The sequence below is a fragment of the Triturus cristatus genome, chromosome 6 (assembly GCF_964204655.1).
Source record: "Triturus cristatus chromosome 6, aTriCri1.1, whole genome shotgun sequence".
In the NCBI taxonomy this organism is placed as follows: Eukaryota; Metazoa; Chordata; class Amphibia; order Caudata; family Salamandridae; genus Triturus; species Triturus cristatus.
In genome coordinates, this window is record NC_140589.1 from 803,727,107 (window position 1) to 803,752,608 (window position 25,502).

Here is a 25,502-nt window from a genome sequence, read left to right on the forward strand (position 1 = left end):
GCCACTTATCCATGGGTATTGGAGAATCATATATATATATATATATATATATATATATATATCCCAGTACGTATACCGCCTAAAGATTGCCGCAATTCCACACAGCTGGTGCCGCAGCTCACTATCAGACTAACCTTGAGCCAGTAGTTCCACAGGAGCAGAAGAATATTTCTCCGATGCCCCCTGCAATTTACCGAATAGGAAATTACTCCTGCCAGCATGCCACGGGGGAAGGGGAAAATGGGAAGAGAGAGAAGAGAGAGACTGCCTCGATGTACCTTCTGTCTATTCTGCACCTCGAGGAAAATGGTTGGAGCCTTCCTGCTGTTTGGTGAGGTGGTGTGGACAGGTATCGGCAGGGATGACACAAGCACAACATACACTAACCAACTTTCCAGTACAGTTTCTGATTGATATATATTACATTCTTATTTCAAATTTACCTTTTAACTCAGAGACAACTGCCCCTCTCTCAAGTAATAATAATGACTCCTCAAACAAAGGATCTCTCTCGATGATGAATAATGAAGTCAGGAGGTCTAAGGCAAATAATATACTCAGTCAATTCCCAAGAGAAACAAGACCTTACTTGACTTCTGGAAGTTGTTCAATACTGAAGAGCTTGTTAATAGTTGCAGACAACGTTGACTCTGCATGAAGCTTCTGGTTAAGAAAAGACCAAAACGAAGGGATGGAATGAAGTTCAGAAAAGAACACAGCCTGAGAAGACTGAATTCCTTTGGACAGCTTACGGAACCAAACTACCCAAAAGAGGAGAAATAAACTCCTCGGTGTGCACACCAAAATACTCGCCACTAGGGCGAACCAAAATGGAGTACTAAAAACGAAAATTTCCAGTCAGAAGAATTTCTTCAAGAGCGGATTCAAAAGGCTGCTTACAGCTGCAGTTGACAGTTGACAGTTGAAGTGCAAAGAGCAGCGCTCGAGCGCCGGTGAAGAACTCAGCAAATGTCAGGAAGAGAGGAAGCATGGAACGCTGACCTCTCTCATTGGTGTAGCGGCCATCTTGGAATTCTGCAATAACTCTCGAAAGCCAAGTCTTCAGGAGGAGAGCCAAAAGAAGTCGGAGGTAGGGCAATTGTTGTTTCCATCTGGGATAATTCCTTACCCTATGCCAATGGCTGATTTTAGGACTCAGAAGGGAGACTAACGCTAGAGTTTTCCTGACACTCACAAAGGCAGTCTCGTGAAACAAATCACACCAGTGGACCGGAGACAAAGCTGCGCACTCAGGCTAATAGTTAATTTTTAGTATTTATTTTTCAAATGCGTTTCAGCCGCCTGGCCTTCGTCAATGTCAGCATCAGCATCAGCTTGCAACATCGAGCATTATATTAACAAACAAATTCATTGGATAGCAGCTTATGTTGAAAATAATAGAAGGATCAAAAATATAATAGTACTTTGAAATGCAAATGGTGGCCATCTTAGACTGTGCTTAAGATGCCTCACAAGTATTTACAGTTGAATTAGTTTTAACACATGCACAAATATATATATATATATATATATATATACAATATGCATTCATTATTCAATCAATGTAATTTATAAGCACGTTACCTTCAATAAATATGAGTTATAGAACATTGTAAAATCATTACAGATCATGTGGTGTTATTTCATAATTTCAGCATATCAAGCTTTTTTAATTTATTTAATATTGCCCTGAATGGGCCAAAATATATTGGCAAGAGATGCTTATCAACCATTGATGCACCATTTTGGTTAAATAAATTCATGCTTGCAATGATTACTATTCAATGCACTGAGTTATCGATCATATGTGTCGAACCCACAAACCAATAGTTCCCTGAATGGGCAAATGATCAGCTTGAATTTTACCCATCATGTATGAAAAGATGATTGTGTGGAACAGTATATATTCTCAGCCAATATGAGACCACAGTTCTTCTAGACTGTTAAGGCCCCAGGGCGTGAGGGTCCTTAGCTCAACTATATATCTAGCCTCTAGGTGTATAAGAAGCTTAACTCGATCCCCTCCCCTTTCTGTCAACAGTATCTGATCCAAACAGAAGTAGCGTAGTTTGTCGCTTCTGGCATTATGGAATTCAGAGAAATATCTGGCTACTGGATACAAGGCATCTCTATTGGTATATGTTATATATATATATATATATTCACTAAAAAAACCATAGGTTTCAGGCACGTTATAGTTAGGAATTAGCATTTAAAAAACCTTAGAAATTCACTGAAAAAACCATAGGTTTCAGGTGCGTTATAGTTAGTTGGACATTTATCTTGTACAAAACCATTGAAATTCCCTGTTATAGTTAGTTCAGCTAACTATAACTCGTGCACCCGCAATGCACTGCTGATGACGTTACATATTACATCACTCATGACTCATGACATGGTCAGTGACATCACACATGACATCACTGATGACACCTCAAATGACATCACTGATGATATCATTGATGACATCATCCACTGAATGTGTGTTTTTCCGAAAATCAAATATGTTTTATATATGTATATCTCAAGGTTGATGGAAGAATAAATGGGTATATAAGTGTCTAAATGGATGAATTGTTTGGGGGAAAATTGATTCAATAACTGACTGATTAAGTGTATCTTAGTGAATACATGGGTTAGTAAGTAATCTTTAAATATGTAAATATCTGTATCAGTCTCTCACTTTGTGTATAAGTGGCTGCATGGGTTGTTGAGTAGCTACATGAGTGTCTATCTAGGTTATTAGTTGTTTTTTTTGAGTGTCAATATGAGTGTCTGAGTGTCTGGATGGTTCGGTGGGGGGGTATTACATAGTGCATAGATGCATGAATGAGTGACTCACTGTTTGTATGTGTTGAAGACAGTATGTGTGCAGCACTGTATGGGTGGATGAGTGTGTGTATGAGTGTGTTAGTGAGTGAATGACTGTCTCGATAGTGTTTTATGAGTAACTACATATGTTTTAAACTAGTATCTGTGAGTATTGGTGTATATAAGTGAGTATATGTGAGAGTGAGAGATTGGAAGAGTTCCTGTATAAATTAGTCTGTGTTTCTATAAGTGATTGTGTAAGTTTCTGTAGCAGTAAGTGTGGTGGTGTGTGTATAACTGTATATATGCAATTTAATGGATGTTTGATACTTTGTTTGCATGTGTGACTATGTGTCTGAGTAACTCTATGGTTGAGTGTCACTGTGTAACAGGATGTATAGGTGTATAAGTACATATGATGAGTGAGTACATGTATGAGTGATTGTATAGTACTGTTGGTGAATGAGTGGATATGTGTGTAGTTCTTGGAATTACTAAATTGGTGTGTTGTAAGTGGTATTGCTATGTCCATTCATTTGAAAATGTTAGTTTCTATTTTTGAGTGTGTGTATCAAAGATTCTATTATGGTGAGAGGAGGTCTGCCACTCTTTCACAAGGATGATGCCATCAGTGATGTCATCAGTGATGTCATTTGAGATCTCATCAGTGATGTCATGAGTGATGTCACTGACCATGTCATGAGTGATGTAATATGTGACATCATCAGCAGTGCATTGCGGGCGCGTGAGTTATAGTTAGCTGAACTAACTATAACGGGGGAATTTCAATGGTTTTGTACGAGAGAAATGTCCAACTAAGTATAACGTGCCTGAAACCTATGTTTTTTAGTGAATTTCGAAGGTTTTGAAAAATGACAATTTTTAAATGTATTAATTGTTATACTGATTTTTTTGATACTGATTTACTCCATTTTTTTAAACTATTTATTTTTAGATATTTTATTTTTAAAATTACATTATAATTACATTATACATTACATTACAAAATATACTTTCTCAGAATGAATTACTTTAGTTTAAATACTTTGCAAATAGGCAATGACTTTTAAGTACAGTAGTTACTGTTGTTGCAATGGGCAACACAATTTCAAACACAATGCACCATTGAGCTCAATGTGAATTTCTAGTTAAATGCAATTAGTTACTTTATGTATTACTTTTCTAACCACAGGACTGGATCCTAAATTCAGTCCTTGGACATCTCCTGTAAACAGTTGAGTAAAAGCGTTTTGGTTACAGTAGTGATTTTTAAGGAATATTATTGTATTTTAAAATTTGACACTTAGAAATATTTTCACATAGAATCACCAATGTTGTCCTTTGGTAGAAAATTCACTTAGCAGGTAAGTAGTGTGATTGTCACTTTTTCTTACTCAGTGGTGGATCCTGGATCCAGCACTGTTGCATCTCCTGTAAACAGTTGAAAGAATGCGTTTAAGTCATACAGGCGATTTTTAAGGAAAAATTTTAGTTTGTGAAAATAGACACTTAGAAATTTTTCTGCTGAAAACCAGACAATGGAATCCTATGGAAGGAAATACAAGTTACTGGTAAGTACGGTTAGAATTACTTTTCAGGGTCAGTGCTGGGCTAAAAGATGCAGCACTGAGGTCTCTCCTGATAACAGGTGAGTAAATCGGAATTCGTAGTTCTGCTAATTTTATAGGAATATTTTAAAGTTCCAAAACTCCACACTTAGAAGAATTTTTAAGTGAAACCAGTCAATGTTACCCTATGGAAGGAAATTCACTTAGCAGATAAGTAGTGTGATCGTCACTTTTTCTTACTCAGTGTTGGATCCTGGATCTAGCACTGGTGCATATCCTGTAAACAGTTGAAAGAATGCGTTTAAGTCATACAGGCAATTTTTAAGGAATATTTTTAGATTGGCAAAATAGACAGAAACTTTTCTGCTGAAAACCAGACAATGGATTCCTATGGAAGGAAATACAAGTTACTGGTAAGTACGGTTAGAATTACTTTTTAGGGTCAGTGCTGGGCTAAAAGATGCAGCACTGGGTTCTCTCCTGATAACAGGTGAGTAAATCGGAATTTGTAGTACATCCAGTAAGCGCCACAGAGCTGCGTAGCAGAGAGATATCAAAAGAGGCATGGCCTGCACCATCTCTCTGCAACACAGCGCAGTCGCGCTTCCTGGAAGCACCTGGTGGGCTACTTGGCCCCCATGGTCCCTCAGGTTTGCAGTGGAATTTTTTCCCCAACTTAAAACGCACCACAGGGCGTGTTTGCACACATCCTGTCAGGCCCCGTCCCCTCCCTTCACCACTGTGTAAACGCGCCCTGTCACCGTTCTAAGTTGAGAGATGAAGTCTCCTTCAATCCTAAGGGTCCCTAGGGTCAAAGTAGCCCACTAGGTACCTCCAGTAAGCGCCACAGAGCTGTGTTGCAGAGAGGTGTAAAACGGGGCGTGGCCTCTGAACACCTATCTGCAACGCAGCTCCCTGGCACATACTGGAGGTACCTGGTGGGCTAGTTGGCCCCCAGGGACCCCCAGTATTCAAGGGGAATTTGTTTCCCCTCTGCAAATGCGCCTCCGGCCTGATCCAGTTGTTTTTTGTTTTTTTTTAAAGAAGCGGGGCTGTGTAGCCACCCCTTCTTTTTCTAATTTATTGGCCCTGGGGACCCAATCCCTCAGGGCCCGCCCCCAAATTTATTTTTTAAAACAAAAAAATCGGGAAGGGGGCCGTGTGGCCCCCCTCCCGAGGCCAAAATCTGCTCGGGGCATGGGCCTTTTTAATTTTTTTTATTTTGGAGGGGGCCTCCTCCTGTGGCCACTTATGGCCCTGGGGACACCATCCCCCGGGGCAGGCCCTTTTTTATTTAAAAAAAAAATCATTTTGGGGAGGGGGGCTGCGAGGCCCCCCTCCCGGGCCACTAATAGCCCCGGGACCCCATCCCCCAGGGCTGACCCACTCCATTGGGGACCGTGGAGGTGTCCCCAATCCCCCCACGGTCCCAGCCGGCTGCCGGGAGCCGGCATTGCTTTTCCACATGGGGAGCAGCTAACATTCTGCTCATCATGTGGAAAAGCAATCTGCTTTGCTATTTGGAAGACAGACCAGGTTTCCTGCTCTCTCTTCCAAATAGCAAAGCAGTTTGCAATGACAGTGTCCCGGGGGTGGGCACCCCAGGACACTGCAGGATCCGGCCCTGGGGGGTGGCGGTCCCCAGGGCCATGAAGGGCTCCAGGAGGGGCATCCCTCCCACCTGTTTCAAAGCCCCGGGGGTGGTGGTCCCCAGGGCTGGGGGGTCCGTCACGGTCCCCCCAATTTACATATTTAGAGCCCTGGGGAGGAGGCGGTCCCTGGGGCATGTGGGGGGGCTTGAACCCCCCACACAGGATATATTTTTTTAAAATGAAGCCCCGGGGGTGGTGGTCCCCGGGGCTGTGGGGGGCCATGAGCCCCCCCATTCATTTTTTTAAGCCCCGGGGGGTGGCGGTACCCGGGGCTGGGGGGCCTGAGAGCCCCCCCAATGAATATTAAGAATCCTCAGGGGGTGGCGGTCCCCAGGGCTGGCGGGGCCTGCGAGCCCCCCACACAATTGCAATAAGCCCCAGGGGTGGCGGTCCCTGGGGCCGGGGGGCCCCTCTGGGCACCCCTTTACCCAACTATTGCCCCTGGGATTTGGCCCCCCCGGGGGCCAATTACCAAAGAAGCGCCGGAGTCCGCGCTTCTTTTTTTTTCCGGCTGAAATTCACACTGGGTGCGCGAATCTCACCGATTTTTTTTTTTTTAAAAAATGCTTTTTTTGGCCCAGGGGGTCCTTGTGGGACCCCCTGAGCAGGTCTAGGGGGAGGTGGTGCATTTCCAGCGGCTGGACCTGCCGCCAAAGATCACTGCTCAGAAAGTTGCCCTTCGATGGAAAGCACTCTGACAACCGTCGTGAGTATCAAACTTTATAGGTGCAGGAGGATTGCTGGGCTTCGTAGTCCAATTCCGATTGTTCCTCGCAATCATAGCGCACAATCGGTGTTCCTTCTTCTACAGGTGGCCTAGAGACTCGGATGCACTGGTCTCTAATTGGGGACACCGTGCAGGATTGAGGGGGAACACGAACACAGAGGCCCATTTGTGGGCTTTAAATTCCGCGGCTGCGGTAATTAGGTGCGCTATGATTGCGAGGAACAATCGGAATTGGACTACGAAGCCCAGCAATCCTTGCTTCGTGATACATGGGCGGCACATCCAGTGGGGCTTACCTGCATAAATTAAGGAACAGTCCAGTACACGCACACACTTTCAGTTACGCCTCTGAGGAAGATGGTTTTAGACTTTGAAACGCGACAGGCGGTTAAAGACGCTACTGAACAGCCTAAGCAATCTGTGTTCCTTGTTACTCCTGCACCTATAAAGTTTGATACTCACGACGGTTGTCAGAGTGCTTTCCATCGAAGGGCAACTTTCTGAGCAGTGATATATATATATATATATATATATATATATATATATATATATATATATATATATATATATATCAAGACCAGGCTCCCTTTGCACAAAGAAGCTCGAGCACACACGGGTCACCAAGAAAGAATGCTCCTTTATTTTTGGCACACGGCATGACGCGTTTCGTCATGAAACTGACTTCCTCAGATGCCGCCAAACTAGTCAGTACTTTCCAAGCCCACATTTAAAGCACCATGCCCCGCTGCGATTGGTTGGGACATGATGACAGGCTAGCGAGGGGAGTGTCCCGAACTCGGAACACCGAGTCCGTGTGGAGCAGAGGCATCGGCGTCAATGCTTCCCCAGTGGGCGGTCTCTGCTCCTTCTCCACGTTTTGCCTGGATCTCTTTGCGGGTGGCGAACAGCTCCCCGGGACCCTCACCCCACCGCTTGCACCCCACTTCTGGCTCAGGGATCCCGCCTCAGTAAGTGGATTCCCTTTGTACAATAACAGTGCTGGTTTGCGGGATACAGTGGTGGTTCGGCGTTTCCAAAAAGTTTTTAGATTCCCAAAGTTTGCCACTAGTACGCCGAACAGCTTCTGGGGTGGGCGCTCAATGGTGCTCGTGGCTGCACCAAAATACCAAGACCAGGCTCCCTTTGCACAAAGAAGCTTGAGCACACACGGGTCACCAAGAAAGAATGCTCCTTTATTTTTGGCACACGGCATGATGCGTTTCGTCATGAAACTGACTTCCTCAGATGCCGCCAAACTAGTCAGTACTTTCCAAGCCCACATTTAAAGCACCATGCCCCGCTGCGATTGGTTGGGACATGATGACAGGCTAGCGAGGGGAGTGTCCCGAACTCGGAACACCGAGTCCGTGTGGAGCAGAGGCATCGGCGTCAGTGCTTCCCCAGTGGGCGGTCTCTGCTCCTTCTCCACGTTTTGCCTGGATCTCTTTGCGGGTGGCGAACAGCTCCCCGGGACCCTCACCCCACCGCTTGCACCCCACTTCTGGCTCAGGGATCCCGCCTCAGTAAGTGGATTCCCTTTGTACAATAACAGTGCTGGTTTGCGGGATACAGTGGTGGTTCGGCGTTTCCAAAAAGTTTTTAGATTCCCAAAGTTTGCCACTAGTACGCCGAACAGCTTCTGGGGTGGGCACTCAATGGTGCTCGTGGCTGCACCAAAATACCAAGACCAGGCTCCCTTTGCACAAAGAAGCTCGAGCACACACGGGTCACCAAGAAAGAATGCTCCTTTATTTTTGGCACACGGCATGACGCGTTTCGTCATGAAACTGACTTCCTCAGATGCCGCCAAACTAGTCAGTACTTTCCAAGCCCACATTTAAAGCACCATGCCCCGCTGCGATTGGTTGGGACATGATGAGAGGCTAGCGAGGGGAGTGTCCCGAACTCGGAACACCGAGTCCGTGTGGAGCAGAGGCATCGGCGTCAGTGCTTCCCCAGTGGGCGGTCTCTGCTCCTTCTCCACGTTTTGCCTGGATCTCTTTGCGGGCGGCGAACAGCTCCCCGGGACCCTCACCCCACCGCTTGCACCCCACTTCTGGCTCAGGGATCCCGCCTCAGTAAGTGGATTCCCTTTGTACAATAACAGTGCTGGTTTGCGGGATACAGTGGTGGTTCGGCGTTTCCAAAAAGTTTTTAGATTCCCAAAGTTTGCCACTAGTACGCCGAACAGCTTCTGGGGTGGGCGCTCAATGGTGCTTGTGGCTGCACCAAAATACCAAGACCAGGCTCCCTTTGCACAAAGAAGCTCGAGCACACACGGGTCACCAAGAAAGAATGCTCCTTTATTTTTGGCACACGGCATGACGCGTTTCGTCATGAAACTGACTTCCTCAGATGCCGCCAAACTAGTCAGTACTTTCCAAGCCCACATTTAAAGCACCATGCCCCGCTGCGATTGGTTGGGACATGATGACAGGCTAGCGAGGGGAATGAATATTAAGAAGCCTCAGGGGGTGGCGGTCCCCAGGGCTGGCGGGGCCTGCGAGCCACCCACACAATTGAAATAAGCCCCAGGGGTGGCGGTCCCTGGGGCCGGGGGGCCCCTCTGGGCACCCCTTTACCCAACTATTGCCCCTGGGATTTGGCCCCCCCGGGGGCCAATTACCAAAGAAGCGCCGGAGTCCGCGCTTCTTTTTTTTTCCGGCTGAAATTCACACTGGGTGCGCGAATCTCACCGATTTTTTTTTAAAAAAAAAATGCTTTTTTTGGCCCAGGGGGTCCTTGTGGGACCCCCTGAGCAGGTCTAGGGGGAGGTGGTGCATTTCCAGCGGCTGGACCTGCCGCCAAATATCACTGCTCAGAAAGTTGCCCTTCGATGGAAAGCACTCTGACAACCGTCGTGAGTATCAAACTTTATAGGTGCAGGAGGATTGCTGGGCTTCGTAGTCCAATTCCGATTGTTCCTCGCAATCATAGCGCACAATCGGTGTTCCTTCTTCTACAGGTGGCCTAGAGACTCGGATGCACTGGTCTCTAATTGGGGACACCGTGCAGGATTGAGGGGGAACACGAACACAGAGGCCCATTTGTGGGCTTTAAATTCCGCGGCTGCGGTAATTAGGTGCGCTATGATTGCGAGGAACAATCGGAATTGGACTACGAAGCCCAGCAATCCTTGCTTCGTTCTACATGGGCGGCACATCCAGTGGGGCTTACCTGCATAAATTAAGGAACAGTCCAGTACACGCACACACTTCGAGTTACGCCTCTGAGGAAGATGGTTTTAGACTTTGAAACGCGACAGGCGGTTAAAGACGCTACTGAACAGCCTAAGCAATCTGTGTTCCTTGTTACTCCTGCACCTATAAAGTTTGATACTCACGACGGTTGTCAGAGTGCTTTCCATCGAAGGGCAACTTTCTGAGCAGTGATATATATATATATATATATATATATATATATATATATATATATATATATATATATATATATATAATCTACTGGCGGTCACCAGTAGATAGTTATAGTTAGGACCTATTTTCCATAGGAAATCCGCAACATTCTTTTCCCAATAAGTCTGGCGCCGGTTGACGAATCCTCGTGAAATTTTCCAAACTTTTGGCCGGCTCCGCTCCGCTCCCACCTTGAAAGTTTTGTGGTGATTCGTCAAGCGGGGGCCGAGAAAAAAGGGGGGTCCTAAAATGCATTTTCCCCATGCCATTTCCCATAGGATCTGTTGTTGCAGCTACAGCCGGAACCGCTGAACGGAATGACACCAAATTTGGCAAAGAGGTAGTCCTCAGTTCAGACTCGTTCCTTTTGCATAAATGGTGTGAATCCGTTCAGTAGTTCCTGAGAAAATTAGAGTTAAATTAACATAAATGTCTATGGCCGGGGAGAATCCGCGGACCCTACCCGCACCGTAAGCGCACCCTCCCCGAACTGAGCGCGCACCCTCCCGATCGCGCGCTGAATGCTAATTGGCTGTCCAGTGTCTGTCTACATTCGAAACCAGGAACTGTTGGTGGCCATTTTCTGCCTTGGTAGAAGTGAGGCTGAAGAAGCAAGGGGAGAAAGTGTGTAAAACATATATAGGGGGCAGAGTGGAAATACTCTGACCCTCTAGAGGTGCTTAGGGGGTCCCAGAAGGACCCCCTGGGGCCCCCTTCTTAAAAAAAACAGCAAAATGTGCGCACGGTGCGCGCCTCCTATCGCGTTGGATGCACGGATTCTCTCGCGGTGGGTTCGCGGATCCAAGGGAAAAAAAAATGAAATTGTTGGGAGATAAAGATTAAGGTTAAGTGTTTTGTTCTTGAGTGGCTCTAAAAAGAGCCGTTGTGTTCATTCAGAATTTTTGGTACTTATAAGTAAGTACCTATACAGAGTCTAAAGTTGTTGAGGAAGACTCTGTTTCCTTCATCAGCAAAGTGTACTCCATCTCTCCTATACATCTCTTGCCTATGAAAGCGCAGATTGTTATTGTAAATGGACCCCATTCTGTAGTCTCGGAGAAAAGCAGAAACAGATTTATTCACATGTTTTCTAGCTTTCTCAATCTGTGGACAAAAATGATCGGACCAGTTCCATTTCTGCCTTTGGCATATGTTAGAATACACAAAGGCAGTTTTAGGGAAAAGTGAAATCAGTTCTGCAAAGGTGTCCTTCATAAGCATTTCCAGACCTACCCCAGTCAAAGTGCCTAGATCATTGCCACCACAGTGCACCATTATGAGGTCAGGGTGTTGGATTTGTATGAAGGATTTCACCAATGGCATCAATTGGTGCCACTTTAACCCTCTCTGTCCAATCCATTTAATGTCTACATTTGACAAACCTAGGTCTTTGTGAATGCCTTTGTTTTCTGCATAACTTTGGCTCCAGAAAATGTAGCTGTGTCCCACAATCCACACTCTAAGCATCTTGTAAGGAGGTCTGGATGCACTCAGATGGTCTCTGTAAATGAAATGGCAGTTTGGAAAGTAAGATGTTTCTAAAATGGTGACTAAGATGCAATTTTGAAAAAAGACAAGAAATCATTGGTTGTTTGACAACCTTGTACACTGAATGGTAGGGTGTATATTTCTGTTTTTTAAACGCATGATTCTTATTGGTTAACAAAAACTGATTGTAAGGAACATTATATATGATAAGCTGATATGTTGAAAAGTCAAGCACACTTGCTGTCTTGATTAGCAACATTGTGTGTGCTGAACTTGTGACCTGCGTGCTCAGTACAGTGTTTCATGACCTGTTTCTATGGTAACAGGCAGAAGGCAGATTGGGGGAAGGGTTGAAGTTTATGGCATTTGGAAAGGGTTGAAATGTTTGACCAATAGAAATGTGTCTTTGCTTTTGAATTTATGTGGGAAGGAATGTGATTTGATGTTTACAAGTATATGTGTGGAAAATGAGAGGGAAACTTTGCCATTCGTTGGTTCTGCTGACAGGTGCACAGTGCAGAGATTCTGTATAAGAAAATCTGGTGTGTGACTGATATCTGGTGTGTGACTGATATACTTCTTAATCTACAAAACAACTTGAAAGGTGAGTTATTTAATTGTGAGGGGATGTGTGTAGACTATTTTGATTTTAATCAGACTAATGTATTTCTCCTGCTAAAGTGTATGGAGTACTTTTTTTCTCTACAATCTTATTGACAGTGTGTGTGAATGTAGAAACCATTCTGTGATAAGCATTTGTTTTTTTCATGTGTTTGTAGATAGATAACTGTGCAGTTTTTATATTTTGGTAGAATTAGAAACCAGTCATTGTTTATGAATTTGTGAAATGAGTTATGTTTCTGCACTAAAATGTAGTACTCCTTGTAGATGAAGAAATGTGTCTTGGTATAGTGCAAGGGATAGTGTTGTTTGTCTAGAATCACACAGTGAGTCTGTGTGCATTTGGGAACCACTGTGAGAGAAGCATTTGGTAACATCGTGTATTTGCTGACAGATAACTCTTTTAAAACCTGTCATGTTGTCAAGTTTTAGTAGCATTAGAAGCCAGTCTTTGCTTATGCGTTGATTAAATGAGTCAGGCTTTGAAACAAAGGTGATCTCTTGAAATATGTACATTGTGTGCAGTTCCCTCACCACTTCCATAGTAGTGAATACGTTTTGGTAAACTCCTAGGGATAGTGGTTTTTGTCTAGAATCACACTGTGAGTCAGTGTGCATTTGGGAACCACTGTGAGAGAAGCATTTAGTAACATAGTGTATTTGCTGACAGATAACTGTTTTAAAACCTGTCATGTTGTGAAGTTGTAGTAGCATTAGAAGCTAGTCTTTGCTTATGCTTTGATTAAATGAGTGAGGCTTTGACACAAAAGTGCAGTCCTGAAATATGTAGATTGTGTGCAGTTCCCTTACCACTTCCATAGTAGTGAATGAGTTTTGGTAAACTCATAGGGATAGTGTTGTTTGTCTAGAATCACACCGTGAGTCTGTGTGCATTTGGGAACCACTGTGAGAGAAGCGTTTGGTAACATCGTGTATTTGCTGACAGATAACTCTTTTAAAACCTGTCATGTTGTCAAGTTTTAGTAGCATTAGAAGCCAGTCTTTGCTTATGCTTTGATTAAATGAGTCAGGCTTTGATACAAAAGTGCAGTCCTGAAATATGTACATTGTGTGCAGTTCCCTTACCACTTCCACAGTAGTGAATGAGTTTTGGTAAGCTGCTAGGGATAGTGTTGTTTGTCTAGAATCACACTGTGAGTCTGTGTGCATTTGGGAACCACAGTGAGAGAAGCGTTTGGTAACATCGTATATTTGCTGACAGATAACTGTTTTAAAACATGTCATTTTGTCAAGTTTTAGTAGCATTAGAAGACAGTTATGGCTTATGCTTTGATTAAATGAGTCAGGCATTGACACTAAAGTGCAGTCCTGAAATATGTAGATTGTGTGCAGTTCCCTTACCACTTCCATTGTAGTGAATGAGTTTTGGTAAACTCCTAGGGATAGTGGTGCTTGTCTAGAATCACACTGTGAGTGTGTGTGCATTTGGGAACCACTGTGAGAGAAGGATTGGGTAACATCGTGTATTTTCTGACAGATAACTCTTTTAAAACCGGTCATGTTGTCAAGTTTTAGTAGCATTATAAGCCAGTCTTTGCTTATGCGTTGATTAAATGAGTCAGGCTTTGACACAAAGGTGCAGTCTTGAAATATGTACATTGTGTGCAGTTTCCTTAACACCTCCATAGTAGTGAATGAGTTTTGGTAAACTCCTAGGGATAGTGGTTGTTGTCTAGAATCACACTGTGAGTCTGTGTGCATTTGGGAACCACTGTGAGAGAAGCATTTGGTAACATTGTGTATTTGGTGGCAGATAACTGTTTTAAAACCTTTCATGTTGTCAAGTTTTAGTAGCATTAGAAGCCAGTCTTTGCTTATGCTTTGATTAAATGAGTCAGACTTTGACACAAAAGTGCAGTCCTGAAATGTGTAGATTGTGTGCAGATCCCTTACCACTTCCACAGTAGTGAATGAGTTTTGGTAAACTTCTAGGGATAGTAGTTGTTGTCTAGAATCACACAGTGAGTCTGTGTGCATTTGGGAACCACTGTGAGAGAAGGATTGGGTAACATCGTGTATTTTCTGACAGATAACTCTTTTAAAACCGGTCATGTTGTCAAGTTTTAGTAGCATTAGAAGCTAGTCTTTGCTTATGCATTGATACAATGAGTCAGGGTTTGACACTAAGGTGCAGTACCATGTACTATTCTGTTCACTGTGGCAGAACTGAAAATTTAAACGTTTTACCCAGCAACTGTCCTAGAAGTAGTCTGATGATTTAGTCAGTTTCTAAGTACTTATGTGTGAACCATTCATTACCAAATATAATGCTTCAAATGTCTATGCAGTGTGCATGTAGTGTTCTAACATACTATACACTTATCTTTAACACCTTCAATTCCCTAGTCAGTATCCATACACTTTCAGGAAACACCCTGTCACTCCCTTTGCAGTCCTCTAGTGACCCATTCAGCACCATGTACTAATCCATTCACTGTGCCAAAACCCAAACATTTATAAATTCACCAAGACACTCTCTTTCCAGTACTCTAATGATTCAGTCACTGCCTAAGTATTCATGCACTGAGCCAGGCCTTAGCACATGGACTTCTTCAAACCCCTATCCACTATGCATGCAGTCTTCTAACCACCTAGACACTTGTCTTTCACACTTTCAATTCCCTAGTCAGTATCCATACAATCCAGCAAACATCCTGTCACTCTCTTTGCACTCTTCTAGTGACCCATTCAGTACCAAGTACTAATCCATTCCCTGCACCAAAAGCCTACCACTTATAAATTCACCCAGGCAGTCTTCTTGCTGTACTCTAATCATTCAGTCAGTACCCAAGTACTCATGCAGTGAGCCAGGCCTTATCACATAGACTGCTTCAAACGCCTATTCACTATGCATGTAGTTCTCTAACCACCTACACAGTTCTTTTTCACACCTTCAATTCCCTAGTCAGTATCCATACACTTCCAGGAAACACCCTGTCACTCCCTTTGCAGTCCTCTAGTGACCCATTCAGCACCATGTACTAATCCATTCACTGTGCCAAAACCCAAACACTTATAAATTCACCAAGACACTCTCTTTGCAGTACTCTAATCATTCAGTCAGTGCCTAAGTATTCATACACTGAGCCAGGCCTTAGCACATGGACTGCTTCAAACCCCTATCCACTATGCATGCAGTCTTCTAACCACCTAGACACTTGTCTTTCACACTTTCAATTCCCTAGTCAGTATCCATACCGTCCAGCAAACATCCTGTCACTCCCTTTGCACTCCTCTAGTGACCCATTCAGTACCAAGTACTAATCCATTCCCTGCGCCAAAAGCCTACCACTTTTAAATTCACCCAGGCACTCTCCTTGCTGTACTCTAATCATTCAGTCAGTACCCAAGTACTCATGCAGTGAGCCAGGCCTTAGCACATGGACTGCTTTAAATGCCTATCCAGTATGCATTCAGTCCTCTAATCACCTACACAGTTGTCTTTCACACCTTCAATTCCCCAGTTAGTATTCATACACCCTGTTACTCACCCAGTGTGTGTCCTTGTAGTACTTTAATCATTCAGTCACTTAGCATGTAGTCTTTTAGTGAGGTAGGCTTTAGGGCATGAACTGCTTCAAAGTAGTATGCACTATGCATGTAGTGTTTTTTATCATCGTCACACTTGTGGTTCCGGGCTGTAGTTTCTTAGTCAGTTTTTATATAAAATGTGTTTGTACAGTAATGGAATAGCGTAAATTTGAAAGTTATTAATATACATTTATTTGTGATTCTTTTTTACAGATACTGTTTTTCAACGTTAAAATAGAGAAATCATGCCAGAAAGAAAAAGAAAAGCACAGAGACAGGAGGATTATTTGAAGAAACATCAACCACAAGTTTTGAATGAACAAGATAATGTGGCTAAAACGAAAAAATCTTCTGGTAAGATCACGAAGCAATTTATTAAAAATGTGTGTAGGAGCAAACAGAATGTAGATAATGCTGGAACTACAGAGAATTTTTCAAGTAAGAAAAAAATTCAAAATAAGAAGATAAGTAAAAAAGCAAATGTTCAGTCAAAGGAGATAAAGTATGGTACAAGAAGGCAAAATCAGTATAAGGAATTACGCAAAAAAATATTTAGTGCATAATTTGCTGAAAGATGTGAAGAAATATAAAAAGAGAGCTTTATTTTATAAAAAGAAGAAGCATATTGAAAGCATTGTGGAAAAGGCTTTTGAAGTAAAAAGGAAACTGTTTATTTTAGTGTTAAACAGAATTTGATCACTAGATAAACCAATATATGTAATGAAGGCCAAAAGTAGGAGGAAAAGAGTTATTAATAAAAAAAAAAATTGTGATTTTTTTTGGGAGAATGGAAACACAGTTCAAGTTCAGAGCCTTTTTTTAATGAAGAGAGTTATTCACTGAGCGAAAAATTATTGCATGCAGTTGACACAAGTGGTAGAGGTTATGAGGTTAGTGACGGTTGTCCAATGGAGAAAGAGAAAATGGTTGAAAGAAATGCAGAAGAAGTGATAGCTGATGAAGTTTTAGGGAGACGTGCTAAAAACCCTGGGGCAGATTTATGTTCGACTTGCGCCTCATTTACGCCGCCGTTGCGTCACTTTTGTGACGCAGCAGCGGCGCAAATCCTGCGCCATGGTGCGGGGTATTTACAACGTGACGCATCTGGGAGATGCGTCACGTTGTAAAGCCCTGCGCCAGAAGTAGGCGTTCCAGGGCAGGTGGGGGCGTTCCGGCGCAGAAACGCCTCCTAAAAGTTGCTGAGTGAAATCTACAAGATTTCACTCAGTCACTTTTAGGCCCATGCTGCGTCAAAACCCTGCGCCTGCTTGAAGCAGGCGTAAGGATTGACGCAGCATTCACTAGATAGGGCCCCCCAGAGCATTGCTGGAGCTGCATCGCGCTTGCGACGCAACTCCGGCAATGCGCCACTTTTACAGCACAGATGCGTCACGCATCTGTGCCGTTTTTGCCCCATGGTGCGCCGCATTATAAATGCGGCGCATCCATGGTGGCGGAGCTGTGGCGCATAATAACTGGCGCATCCCTGCTGAAATGCAGGGATGCGTCAGTTATTATAAATATGCCCCCCTGTGTACACTTGGTATTGCAGTAGTGTTTGCAGTGTACTACAGGAATCTATTGAAAAATTATGTAGTTTTTTACGAGCCTATACTAAAAAAAGTGTAAAACAAAAGATTAAGCTGTTGCAAGGACTAGACCCTTGCAGAGTGAGAAAACATACTGGTTTGCAAGGTCATTCTCTGGCTTGTCTTTCTAGGAAAGTTTGTCAAAGTGTTTTTCACCATTTCAGAATGCTGGCAGTACATCATACTCAAATGCGGAAGTTAGTGAGAAGGTTGTATTATGCAAAAAGTCCAGCACTAAAGTTAAGTGAGTTGAACAGTGCTCTTTTGCGTGGGTCAGTATCAGATGTGAAGCAGGTCTGTGAGGATATTGAGTTTTGTTACTTTGGGCCTCAGCAAGAGAGTGAAGAAACTGACACATTAGTAGAACAAAATGTTGAAGACAATGTAGAGCCCGTAATTACAGAAAAATCTGAGGATGAAACCACAAAGTTTAAGGTAATTTCAGGTGAAAGACCAAATGTTTCTTGTATTTGTTGTCGGCGAAGTCACTATAAAAATCAGACTAGGGGTGTCAATCTGTATTTAAAAAGTGAAATAGAAGATAATGATAAGTGGATGGAATTTGCAACTTATTTGTTGGTAGAGGATTGTTTTGATTTGGGATGTGTCTGCAGCGTATTTGCAAATATTGTTATAACAAATTAGATGAGAATAAAATGCCTGCTAGAGCTGTTCATAATAATCTAGAGTTGGTTGCTATTCCTCAAGAGCTGATAGATTTAAATACGTATGAGTCTATTCTCATACAATGTGTTCACCCGTTTCAGGCTATTGTTCGTATGGAGCCCAAAACAAGTAAATTACCTCCATCAGAGTTGCAAAGAGGATTGAAAGGAAGAGTTGTGTATTTACCATTAGATTTAGGGAAAAATATTGAAACTATTGGTGTAGACCATGCAGAAAATGAGCCACTAGTCATTCTAGTTAATGGCGTTCCTACTAAGAATAAGAAAATCTGGCAAGAGTTAGTGGATGTTAGAAAAGTGCAAAAGGCGTCATTGTATCTGTTAAAAAATAATGAGTACTATAGAAATGTGTTTGTTGGAGAATAAGAAATAGATTTAGCAGAAGATACTGAAATATTAAGTGGACAAATTGAAAAAGTGGACATGTTCAGATGTGAAGAGATCTATGAACATTACAGTGTACATCCACTTCATTCCAAAGATGTGATGGGGAATACAATTGAGATGTTTCAAATGAAAAAAGCAATAGGAAGTCCCATGAGTGTATGGGAAGAGAGCTTGGAAGTTCGTTGTTTCCCGCAGTTGTTTCCAACAGGAAAACGTGGACGATATGATGAACGTCCTGTGCAGATTCCTGCATCTGAATATCGGACAACAAGATTATATGCAGAAGATCCAAGATTTCGTCAATGTATCCCTTATATGTTTCATCTTCTGTTTGAAAGTGACTTGTCTGGACTTTCATATACAGTAAATCACATTTTAAAAACTGGAATGCATCTTCAAAATGTAACTGCAAAGGATTTTATGGATAAAGTGCATCAGAGAGATGATCATTTAGAATCTCAGTTGATTAATCTGATGGCATGTCAGCGTGGGACTAATGAATATTGGTATCGATGACATGGAGAACTGAAATGTATGCTACGGAACTTGTGAACTCCTACATGGTTCGTTACACTAAGCTGTGCTGAGTATGCTTGGGATGATTTACTTGAATTTCTTCGAGAGGCAAATTCCAATATAAAAAATACTGAATACAAGACACCTGGAGAATTGTGCTCTTTGGATCCTGTCAATGTTTGCAGATATTTCAATCATAGATTTGAAGCTATAGTGTCTTTCATCTGCAATAAAAAGAATCCTCCTCTTGGAGAAGTTGTGAATTTCTTTTGGAGAAAGGAGTATCAAGCAAGAGGTGCTCCTCACATACATATGTTGTTATGGGTCAAGGGCGCCCCCAAATTTGGAACAGATTCAGATGAAACTGTTTTGTCTTTCATTGAAGATTATGCTACATGTGCTCTTCCCAATAGCAGAGAAGACAAAAACTTAAAACAACAAGTCTTACGATTTCAAAGCCACAGGTATGGAAAATACTGTTGACGAAAGTACAAGTCAAAGGATAAGTTCTATACCAAATGTCGTTTTGGATTTCCACGTCCTGTATTATCCAAAGGAAGAGTGAACAGTTTTATGTCAGCTGTACGACATACCATTACAAGAAAGTCTCCGAAAAACACCTTCAACTTAAGAAGAAGCGAAGAATCAAAATACATAAATGACTACAATCCAGTTATTTTATCCATGTGGAACGCTAACATGGATATTCAGTATGTTGCGGACAATTCCATTGCTGTTGCTCGATATGTAACGTCTTACATTACTAAATCAGAAAAGACTGAATTGAAAGAAATGTGGGAAGAGATTTCTCACGAGAAGACTCTAAGTAAGAAATAATACAGTTTCAGTTTGAAGATGTTATCGCATCGTGAAATTGGAGCATATGAATGTTCAGATCGGTTATCATCTGCAAGTCTATATTCCAAAAGTAGAAGAATCATATGGGTGAGTCTAGGTCTTGCAGGAATGCGAAATCGGGTACTGAGATCTGTTCAAGAAATTGAATATTTAGCAGAAAATGACCTTCAAAGTACAGATATTTTAAAAACCAATATGTTGGACACATACTATCCAAATAGAAGTCATCATCTTGAGAACATGTGTCTTTATGAAGTGCTGCAAAACTACACTTTTAAACGGAATACTACAGAGAACATCAACGATGGAAAATATGGAGTGATTGGTTCCGAAGGATGTCTGGTGAAAACAAAGGAAAGGAAATGTAATTAATCACAGAAAACTGAGTTGCGACACTGCTGACAAAAGGGAATTTTACTATTTAGCCCTTTTGCAAATGTTCAAACCATGGCGTTCAGAACTGGAATTACTTGGAGATTTTCCCAGCTATGAAGATTAATTTAATGCTTGTAAAGATAGCATACAATGCAGTGCTTTCGCCAATTATGTCAACATGTTGAATGATGAAATTGATCAAGAAGCTATAATTGCAGCTGAGATTGCTAGAGACAGTTCTCAAGACAGTCAATGTTCTGCTGCACTGAGTTAAGATCCACTAGGACAACGAATTGTTGAAAATGAAGCAGCGATTGCAATGAATGAGGTGGAAACAGCAATGTATCAAGCACAAGAAGATGCAATACAGTTAGGAAACTTGGAAGAGCAACTAAATGTTGAACAGAAACTAATATATCAGCAAGTGAAAGAGCAGATTGAACATGGATTACTTCATGAAAAGAGAGGGTGCTCATGTACATCATTTCAACCTATCCGAATGTATGTGAGTGGTCAAGCTGGAACAGGAAAAAGTTTCTTAATGAAAGTAATTACAAGTTATCTGCAAAAAACAACTGAGTCGCATTTGTCTTGTGTTGTCACTGCTCCAACTGGGTTGGCAGCACATAACATTAAAGGAATTACTTTACATCGTTTACTAATGCTACCAGTAGAGCATGAGAACAAATTGGAATACCACAAGCTATCTGGAGAAGCTTGTTGTGAAGTTTCAAGAGTCCTGAAGAAAATGAAACTTCTCATTATTGATGAGGTGAGCATGGTTTCAAACTTGATGCTTGCCTTTGTGCATTTAAGAATGCAGCAAATTCTTTAAACAGAGTATGACGTGTTATTTGGAGGAAAACACGTCATAGTTTTTGGAGATCTACTGCAACAGACTCCGGTAAAAGGACAACCGGTATTTAAAACACTTCCCCATGAAGATACCAGAAAGTCTCTTGGCAGTGTTGGTAATGTGAACATTTGGAGTAATTTTGAATACAAAGAACTGACAACAAATATGCGACAGGCAAATGATGCTGAATATGGAAGTATTCTTCAAGATATAAGAATTGGAATTCTTTCAAAACAAGGGAAAGAAGCTTTGGAGAGTCGATTACTTTGGAATGTCTTTCCAAATGAAATTGCAGTTCCTGCAAAAGTGTACGTGGAAATTGCTAAAAATAAGTCAGTGATTTGCTTAATGCCAACACTGCGTGAGTGTTCAATATTCAACGAAGAATTATTAAAACTGGAAAATAAAGAAATTGTAAAAATAGAAGCCATCGATAAAATACTGCATGAAGGAATCACTATTATCTTGACGGGTAAGTTGAGATCAAAACTGGATTATTTAGAAAAAAAATATCAAAAACTGCTGGTTTTGAAAAGACACTATATGCGTGTGTAAACTGTCGGGTAATTTTAAGGCGTAATTTGGATGTAGAGAAAGGTTTAGTTAATGGTGCAATGGGCAAAGTGGTGGATTTTGTGAATTATCAGAAAAAAGAAGGAATTGAATTTAAAAAAATTAAATTTGATCAGATTGATGAAGTTAAAGAAATTGGTCGTTGTTCAGTTCGTTTTTTGCTTGTTAAAGATTTATATGTCCGTAGGAAACAATTTCCATTTTCTCTGGCATATGCAGTGACTATTCATAAATCTCAAGGATTAAGTGTAGACAGTGCATTGGTGAACATTGGATCTACCGTATTTAAAGAGGGTATGGCATATGTTGCTTTGTCGCGAGTCAGAACATTATCTGGTTTGTTTTTGATTGATTTTGATGAGACAAAGGTTACTGCAGATGCAAACTGTGTAAAAGAGTATAATAGGTTAAGAAGGGTGTATGCTCCAAATTTAGGTCAATATCCTGTATTTGAAAAGCGTGTGGTTGGTCGAAAAAGAAGGTTAGATAATATCTGTTCTGAAGGTGTCAAGAAAAGAAAAGAACAAGATAATGTTGTGATTGCAGGTAAAAAGAAATTGGACACTGTTGGAGAGATTGTTGGTTATCAGTTTGAAAATAGTTCTGGTGTCAACTGCTATGCTAATATAGTGGTCAATGTTGTTTGTTATCTTGAAGGTTTGCAAGAGCAAATTATGGAGAATCGGCAAAAAAGATTTTGTTCTCTGTTGCATTCTGTTTATGAAAAATTGACAACAGATAGAAGTAAAATACAATCAGTTTCAGATGTTCGTAGTCTTTTGGATGTGTGTTCTGGTTCTACACAATTTACACAAAATATCCAACAAGATGCTCAGGAATATTTAATGTATATGCCTACCATTTTTGAAAATGAAGGTGTATAAATAGAAAATATTTTTGGCCTTTCTTACAAATGGGAACATCATTGTGAAACTTGCATGTATACATGTATACATGTAGCACCAATGTAGACACTGAGAGACTTCTGTATTTATCATTACCAGACTGTAAATCAGTGTCTTTCAATAAATTAGTTAAAGGTGCAATTCAAAACATGGAGTTTAGCCAATGTAAAACAAAATATGGAAAATACATAATTTTAATGATGCAACGTTGTACAGCTGACGGAAGAAAATTGGATTCTTTAATAAAACAATTTGTAGCAACACAACTATCAATATCAGGAAGGACTTATGTAGCAATTACAATAATTTTCCATGATGGTCCTTCCACCACATCTGGACATTACACTGCCTATCTAAAATGTGACAAAGGCTGGACACTTTGTAATGATGCCCAGTTGGTTTTCAAACAAAGTTTGCCTAGTGAATTACCAAATTCCTACCTAATATTTTTAAAGCCAAAGTTTTAGGAAGATAATTCACTCTCTGAGTATTTTATTATTATAATTTAATAGGACTACCATTGGACAATTTACATAAAGAAGGAGTGCAAAAATACCATTTGGCCTCAAGGAAAGGTATATTTTTGAATTATGGACTTTTTGGTGGTCATTTATTTGGTGATTATTTTAATGCGGCAACATTTACAGTTTTTATAGGTTAAAGTTATAAAATTTTGTAATTTTTTCATATATGTATGATTTGTATTTTCTGGTATTTTACTGAGAATAGTATGTTGTTTTTTTTTAACAATCTTTCTGATTGTTTTTTTTGCCCGCTGTTAAGTGATGAGTACGATTGAAATCACTATTTCTAGTGAAATTCAATATATTCTGAGAACAGCGAAAAAGGCAAACAAATTACTTTGTGGAAATTATGCTGTGTTGTAAAAAAATGTATTATTACATGTTATAATTGTTTTTTCTTTTCTTTCGCAGATCCAAATTTTAAAACAAGCAATTTATATGAATTTAGATTGCAATGAATATATGAAAAAAATGTATACCATTTTTTATTCCTATTATTGTGAAGGTGAGTTTAACTAAGTCTCAATATGCAGAATGACGAGGTCTGAAAGAAGCTACAAAGTTGAAACATGTTTCTAAAAACACTCTGTTTATACGTATGTAGTTTTCATATCTGACCATAATCAGATATCATGTGACCTGCAAAAAAAGAGATTTGAGGGGTTCATAATATTTCCCATTGTACCTATTGAAGGACCGCAAATATTTCAATCATTCTTCTTTGAACATCTTTGCAGACAAAACTCTGTGCTTACCTTCTATCATTCGCAAGGAATTTTGAAACCGGAAATTTGTCACTTTTTGTAACATAGTTATTGCGCAAGACACTCTTTCATATTTGCAAAGAGAGGAAAAGGCACTCTGTGCTCTTTTTATACTCCATGTAAATACATCCTCATTATGCACACCACTTTGCGTTGAAAGGGTGTTCTATAAGTGTTGTTGTGCATGATTGCACTGAATACTCATAGAACAAGACACATGTCTAGATTTATCAGAAATCATGAATCTCGATATGTGTGTGAATGCTGCACCATTCTAAAATTGGTGTAGGAAAGCACAAGAAGAAGAATTGTTTTCATTTCTCCACATTTTTATATCTTCAATGCATGCTGAAATGTTCAGCATACATTGAAGGAGAAAAATGCATTTTCTCATTGTTTTTGTGTAGGAAGGTGTGTCTTCCTGCAGAAAAAACAAAGAACACATGACACAGATATCCTTGCACTATGGTGCAAGGGTGCCTCTGTCACCACATGGCTGTAGTTTAAGCAGCCGTGCAGAGAGAAGCATAGATTTGCAACATATTTATGTACATATGTTGCATCCCTGTGCTTCGGAAGAAATACAGCACACTGTAGTTAAAGAGGTTACTGTGTGATGCTGCAGCACTTCCTCATAGTTCTGCACTTATACATTCACCATACGCTACTAATGCATTCATTCAGTCAATTACGTACTACACATACATTCATCTAAACTTTTATTTTCTTCTTTCTTCTTTTATATATTTTTGGGGGGTTTTCTAACAATTTTGTGATTTTTTGGGTTTTTCTGAAAAAAACCCAAAAAACAAAACAGGAGAAACCAAACAATGAACTTCAGGGAACAATAAAAAAAAAAAAGAAAAATAAACTAGCAAATGTGACTTTTTTGCCGGCGGCAGATCAGATCGATCGACTGCTCACCATAGCACAAAGTCGCAATGCACTTAGTGCAGAGCACTTTTAAAAATTGAAATTGAGGACAGATGTCCAAGGTTGGGGCTGATGGATGCACTCTTGATGTGCTCGGTTGCGATGAGGTGGAAGGCGTAGGAGTGTTTCTCATCCGTCTGCACTCTTCTCGTGCAAGATTGTTCGGATGAAGGGTCCTCATGTGCTTCATCATACTTGCCATGCCGCATGAGTATTTCTTGTTAGGATCCCCTTGCGACAGGACTCTTTTGCAAATCTTGCACGTGACCAAGGTGGCATTGGTCTTATTCTGCCCCTCGGGAAAAGTAAAAAATGTCCACACCACTGAAGAAAAACGTTCTTTGGGTGGTGCCTCCTCCAAAAATTCATCCTCAGAAATATGAGGAGATGCAGGTGATGCCTGCTGCCCTGAAGCCATTTTTGGTTGAAAAAAGTTAGAGCTAAGTGTAAACTTAGTCTAAAAAATCTTCTTCTCTCCAAAGAGATGGTCCTCTAAAGAAGGTCAAAGAAGAATGATTGAAATGGGTGGGGTCTTTCAATAGTTAGAAGAGGAAGTGTAATGAACCAATCAAATCTCTTTTTTTGCAGGTCACATGGGATCCGCGCGTACGCAGCACTTCAATCCGCGAAATTGAATAAAAAAAATTTATAGGATTAGATGTAAAAATATATTACTTTTAAGACTAGTTCAGAGTTTGTCTTCA